Genomic DNA, 6,974 nt, shown 5'->3' on the forward strand with positions numbered 1-6,974 from the left:
CATTAGCCACCACCCGAGCTACCGGGTACGTATATAGCAATCGCACCCACGCAATAAAGCGGGGGCCGAATCCCAGGCGCGACAGCGTCTCAAACAGGTACGCCCACTCCACAAGATCAAAGGCAATCTTAGCATCAAGTGCCAAGATGACTGCCCGTGTAGCAACCAAATCAGCCCGAGCCAGAACCCCGTGCAATCTGCGTAGATTTAGTGCAGTGTTGCGATGGGGCATGAATCCGGACTGGTCCGGGTGTATAAGAGACGGTAAGTGGGGCAACAGTCTCGTTGCCAGGAGTTTGGCAAGAATTTTGGCTTCTGCGTTAAGCAGTGATATGGGACGGTAGGAAGAGCATTCTTCAGGTGGTTTGCCCGGCTTGGAGATGGCTACTATTATGGCCGCCCTTTGATCCGGTGGAGGAGTACCCTTCCCCAGGCATTCCCTAAACATTCCCAGCAGATGTGTACTGAGGGTCTCAGGCATCGCCTGGTACCATTCCACTGGTATTCCATTGGGTCCCGTTGCCTTACCCGGATTTAAGGCGCGAATCGCCAGTTGTATTTCCTCAGCGGTGATGTCCGCTTCCAACTCTGTTGACATTTCCGGGGCCAGCGTACTAACCTCGATTGGAGCTAACACTTCTCTGGCCATCTCAGGCGTTACTGTACGTTCAGGGGTGTATACCCGTTCGAAGTGGTCCGCGAGCAGTTCCACGATGCGCCCTGGGTTGGTGTGTACCTCTCCCCGGTCATCTTTCAATCTTTGGATTCCCCTTGAACTCCCCTCTCGTTTATCGAGCCATGCCAACATTCTCCCCGCCTTGTCACCCACCTCGTATATCCTGTTCTGAGTATCGGTTAAGCTGTTCTTAACGTGTACGCGTAGGTGGTCGCTATATAACTGTTGTTGCAAGGTAAGTGCGTGTAATGTGGATGGAGTGGGAAGCTGTTCATGGGTTGTAGTCAATTTCTGCAAGGTTAGCTCCAGGCCAGCTAGTTCCCGGGCACGCTCTTTCTTGTAACCCGTGATGGAGTTTATAGCTTGTCCTCGTAGAACCGTTTTATATGCCTCCCAAAGGACCTCAGGAGAGCGCACAGAGTGGATATTCTCAGTGTAGTATTGTGTCGTCGTCTTTTTAAGAGCCTTGCGAATCTGGGGCAATTTGAGGTAGGCAGCCTGTATGGGGTAGATGCGCCTACGTGTCGGTGTCTGGGAGGAAAGTGTGAGAGTCAGTGGGGAGTGATCTGAGATCCCCCGGGGGTGAATCGCCATTGCATCTATATAGTGGAGACCCTCCCCTAGGGTCAGGAAGTGGTCGATTCTAGACAGACTTCCATGCACTGCTGAGTGGAAAGTGTATTTCTGCTCCGTGGGGTGGAGGTGCCGCCAGATATCTACTAGGCCCATGGCTGTCAGGAATTGTCGGAGACGGGGGACCCCTCCCGTGGAAACTGGTGTCGGAAACCTGTCGAGTTGTGTATCCAGGATTGCATTAAAGTCACCCCCGAGGATAACCTCCCCCTCTGGGAGAGATAGGATAAAATCACCCAGTTTAGGGAGTTGCACCGAGTGGAGTGCCGGTGGGATGTATACCGAAACTAGACTAAGGATTCTCCCCTCCCACTGCCCCTGTAGTGCTGCAAAGCAGCCTTGATCATCAGTCTTGGTTTGTAGGGGGATAAACCGTGTTTTTTTTGCATCAGGATTCCGGTCCCCCTGGAGCCGGATGTGAATGCAGAGTGGACCATCATTTTGTACCCCCTCCTATCCATGGCCTTGATAGCCCCCCCTGTTAAGTGAGTTTCTTGCAGGAGCACTATGGTGGGTTTTTGCCTCTTAATCGCGGTTAGGACTAGTCCCCGTTTCACCTTGTCTCCCAGCCCTCTCACGTTCCAAGTCATTAGACTCAGGGAGGGACACTGTCTCTCGGTGTCCGCAGTCCCACCGTCTTGCATTGGGAAGTCAGCCATTCGGGAGTATGGGTATCATGGGGTGTCGGTGGGTGCATGCAGCATAAGCAATGAGTGTCTCAGATAGGAGCCTGACATTCTTTCTTGACCTGACATACAAATTCCTAACTACAAAAAAACAACCCTTCCCACTTCCCCCCCCTCCCTGCATCCCTGCCTAACGGACTTTCAACTGCCCGCCCCCCCCAACTGAGCAGAGTGCTTTTCCCTTCCCACAAACAGAGTACTTGCGTCTAAGGGGGAGAGCGTCTCCCCGAGCAGGCGGCAACCCTGCGAGCTTCCGGTGCAACCATGCCAGAGTCCATGTGCAGCGTTTGAACTAAGAAGTCAATGATCGGCGATAGTCATTAGTACAGATCCCGGGGTAGGAGTCATCCCCTTCCACCTGCCTCGGCAAGGCCACGGGACGGAGAGCGCTCCGCTCCCTCCACTTGGCCGGATGTTTGTGAGCCATTCCTACTGCCTCCATTACGGTCATGATCCGGTCCATGAGTCCTGCGCTGCCGGCCCACAGTGTGCCATCCCTCCAGCCAGTCTCGGGCCGCCTCTGGGGAATCGAAAAACCACACTTTTTTGTCTGCTACTACTCTCAGCCTCGCCGGGAAAATCATCGAGTATGGCAGATCCTTCTCCCTCAACGTTTTTTTCACTTCCAGGAATGTCCTCCTCTTCCTGGACACCTCAGCCGTATAGTCTGGGAAGAACGCGATCCTCGAATTTTGAATTTGAATGGCCGGTGTCACTCTCGCGGCCTGCAATATGGCATCACGGTCTCGAAAGTTGAACAGTCTAGCCAGTATCGGTCGAGGTGGGCCTCCCGTCTTAGGTTTTCCTCCCGGAATTCGGTGCGCCCTTTCAACTGAGAAGAAGTGCGAGAGTCCCTTGGGCTGGAGTTGGTTTTTAATCATGTCCTCCACATAGAGGTCCATTGCCCCCGTGTCTTCCGATTCCGGCACACCTAAAATGCGGACATTGTTGTGCCTGGAGCGGCATTCCTGGTCATCCAGTTTGTCTTTGAGCAGTTTGTTATCGGCTTGTAGTCGCTTCATCGCCGTTTGCAGTTCGGACACATCCTCGACCAGAGATTTAGTAACTACTTCGACCTGCTTGACCCTCTCGTTCATTTTCTGGAGGTCCGCCCGTATTAAGGTGACTTCAGTGGCCGTCGCACCCACCGTCGCTTGTACCTGGGCCAATGCCGCCAGGACATCCTCAAGCGTGGCCCTTTTAGCCCCCTCGATCTCCGCCATTTTCCCGGCGTTTTTGCGTTGCTCCTGGGGCGGCGTCTGTTTTTCATACGCAAATTTGTTCAACTTTGCCTGGGTAGAGCTGTTCCTGGGGCCCCTGTGTGTCATGATGTGGTTATCAGCGCTGTCAGATGTCACAGTGGGCCAGTGATCGGGCCGTCCACGCGCAGTCCAGCAGTCTGCTGTGGAAAGGCGTGTAGGTGGGTGCTCAGTGAGGGAGAGTAGCGTCTCTTCGCAGTTTACCGGTGGTTGAATGTCCCCTTAAACACTACGTGCAGGATGGTTCCAGAGTCTAAAAGAAGCTTTGCGACCACTCCCCCAGTAGCGCCACAGAATCGGGCCTTCTGCTGCGACCTCACCCCTGCAGTGGGCCCGTTGAAGGGATCAGCAAGGCGGTGCGTGACATTACTAGCGCTGTGGCATGTGCCCCCTCGGCACACGGGCCACCAGGGCCTCCCCCGCTCCGAGCAGCGCCTCCCCAGCGGAGGGCCTCACATGTGCTTGTTGATGCCACAGGAGGGAGTCCTTTAAAGTCTGCTGTCCCCCGCTGGCGGTGACCGCCACTCCATGCGGACGTCCGCCACTGGGAGTCCGGATGCTTCACCCGCGCAGTGGGGAAAATGGCGGCGCCGCCTCTGCAGTCCGCAGTTCTTTGCGCGCCCCTGGTCCGAGCTTGTGGGTCGGTGGAGCGCTGAAGGGTGTCGCGGGGCTTCACCCGTGTGTTCGGGTCTCTGAGGAGAGTTCCGCTGTTTGTTCGGGCCCCATTCCCGACGGACCGGTACTTCCTGCCACTCACCACCGCCACTAGGGCACTTCCGGCCGGCTATCGATGTGCCGCAGCTCCGCTGCTTTCTGACTGATGATAGGCCCGTCTCCCCACCGGTGTCTGTCCGGTGCTTCGATGTTCGTTTTGGCCGTCGCCGACCCCAAAATTGCTGCGCTGGTTGCTGTACGGACTCCGGGTCCGGTCCGCCCCTTAAAGCTGGCAAATATAAAGATAATTATTGCGGATTGTCGCGGGAAGCCGCCTCGCCTCGGGAGCCATCGTCGGCTGCTAGCCACGCCCCCCATGGTCACCCTTTTTGAATATGGGAACTATCATTGCGGTAGACCATGAAGGGGGAGTAGTAGTAGATAAAGTGTTAAATGTATTTGTGACGAGGGGACCTCAAATTCCGGGCATGGATTTCAACAAATCCATCGGTACCCCGTCTGCACCTGGGGCTTTCCCACCCTTATTGTGATGGATGCCCGACTAGACTTCATGCAAAGTTAACAAAAGTCAGGAAGAGTTCTGCAATCTGTTGAGAAGGGTAGCAGACATACTTGGCACGTCCTTAGTGTGTTAGATAGAGGCAGAGTGGATAACCCAGTCCACACCCGAGATATTGTTTTGCAAAAGGGGAATGATGGGGAGTTCCTGGATCGAATTAACTTTACTAAGTACGAGAAGGATTTACTGTCCTTTACCCGGGACACATGTTCCAAAAGTTCCCAATCTTGGTTATATACTTCCCTCTTCCTGTTTATAAGTGCAATTTTGTACTCTGCGTGCCAGGGAGATTTCTCCCCCACTCTGAGGTAAGCCTTTAGGGCTTTCCTCAGCTTCCTATTTGCCAGGGAACAGATTCCGTTGAGCCATCTTGGGTCACAATTCGAAATACGAATTGGCTTGATCAGGGAATCCCTGATTGTGTGTATTAGCTTATTATAATGTAAAGCCATAGATTCATGTATGTTCTCTGCTAGGCAGTAGAGAAATGTATTTAAGTGTGACTTGAGTAAGGCAGCTAATGAATCTTAACGGTTTTTCAGGCGCCAAACTAGTTGTAGGCCGTCCGAAGAGTAATACGTAATGGAGGCTAGATTATTGTTGCGGGCTAGGCCCTTAAATGGTAAGAACATAGAGGCGATCGAGGCGTTGTGATGGCCCCAATCCGTAGGCAAGATCAGGATTGAAAAACAGTCTAGAAAGTGAGGCACCCTCCCCTCTAAATTACGTCAACGTGTTGCATGCTCCCCCTAGGTTTTCAAGAAGGTCAACCAGGCAATGAGCAGTAAGATACTTGCAAAGCTCTGCACCTCTCATGAAATCACTGCAGAGAAAAAAGATATTGAGAAGCACGGTTATCGACCTTGGATTCCAGTAGGGATATAAAATTAAAAAGGTTGTTGTAGTGTGTACAGCTGGCGTTGGAAAAATATTATTATAAAAATGTAAAAGATAAAAATCCACGTTAGTGTTCGGTACACTAATTGTTAATGCTAAAAGAGAAGAGGAGCTGGACTTGATGTGTGACACCTCTACCTGAAGGCTTAGGCTAACTAGTCCACCAGTCGCATGGCTGCGAGTGGAGGGAGTAGCAGGACTTGAGTAACAGGCATAACCCTCAAAGGGCGGAGCCACAGTGAGCCAGGTCTCCTGCAGCAGAATTGTCAAACTTGGAGACGAAAACCCTCCAGTGTTTGTTATTAATCTTCCCTCTAAGGCCAGCCACGTTCCAGCTAATGACAGAAAAAGTTCTGTAGTGCGTGCTCAGAGTGTGCATTGCGACTGCCATGGTCCTTGAAGGGTGGGTGACACTAGGTGTCACTGAAGGATTGTCATTCATCGATGTAATACAAGGAGTGGCAGATGTTAAGACTGCTGTAGGGCCTGTAAGTCGGTCCAAGTCAGAGAGTGCGTCAAATCTATTAGATAAAGGGCACAAGACAGGAGAAGCGTGGTGTAGTGCCTGACCTGCGAGCAAGAAAATAGAGTGGTTGACTAACTGTGACTACTTGTAGTGAATTGTCTAGGTGTATATTGGCGTCACTGTGGCAGTAAGATGGAGTTACATCATGCACGCGTTACAGATTGAAGCAGAATTGGATGGACACTGCTTAAGATGAAAGAGGCAGTACAGTAAATAAATGGTCGCAATAGCAACACTTGCACACAATCAAAAAATATATTAGCATTCATGAAGCCTTGTTCGCATGAATTGCACAAATGCACGCTATTTGGCACACTTTTGAGGGACTAGCCGTTGCCTGTGTTCAAGCACATATAATTAATGAGGGCGAGGCAACGTACATGCTAAGTAACCACCCATACTGTTCACCTGTCCCGTTTTTATTTCTTGTTTGTAGAAAGTTGGATTTGTTCTATTGACTGCGACAGTTTACTTAACCGAAGACGATTCTTCCTTCTTTTTGAATTAGTAAGTTCTGAATTTGCATACACGTACTATTACGGTTCTAGATTAAGGCATCCGTAACCTTACCTATTGTTCTCTCTGACTCTAGGAGCTCCTATGAGCCCACTTCCTCTGACTGCACAGCTGAGCCTACCTGCTGTTTTCCAGAGTAGGTATCCATTACCTTTTAATGAGTAGCATTCACCATACAATCTTGATAATATGTCCCTCCCCTCACACACTGTTCCAATTGTCCACAGGTGCTCTTCTCAGTTTTGTCCTGATGAAGACCCCACCATGAGGAGTGAACCAACCCTCCTGCCAAGGGGTCGGAACGTTGACCACACATACCTACATCACAAGCTCTGACGACAGAATTTTAATTAGTTGATGTCCTTCAGGGTTATGTGTACATTTGGGAACCATTGACCTGATTTAGGCTGGAAAGGTTAGATCATGTATAATTGATGTATATATGTCACGCTACCTCTTCCCTGTCCACCACCTTCACTTACTCAATTGACCCCAACCCACTTACCAACCTCTTCCCACACGAACAGCACTGTAAATGCAAATCGCA

This window comes from Lissotriton helveticus, chromosome 4_1 (assembly GCF_964261635.1).
Source record: "Lissotriton helveticus chromosome 4_1, aLisHel1.1, whole genome shotgun sequence".
NCBI classification, from domain to species: Eukaryota; Metazoa; Chordata; class Amphibia; order Caudata; family Salamandridae; genus Lissotriton; species Lissotriton helveticus.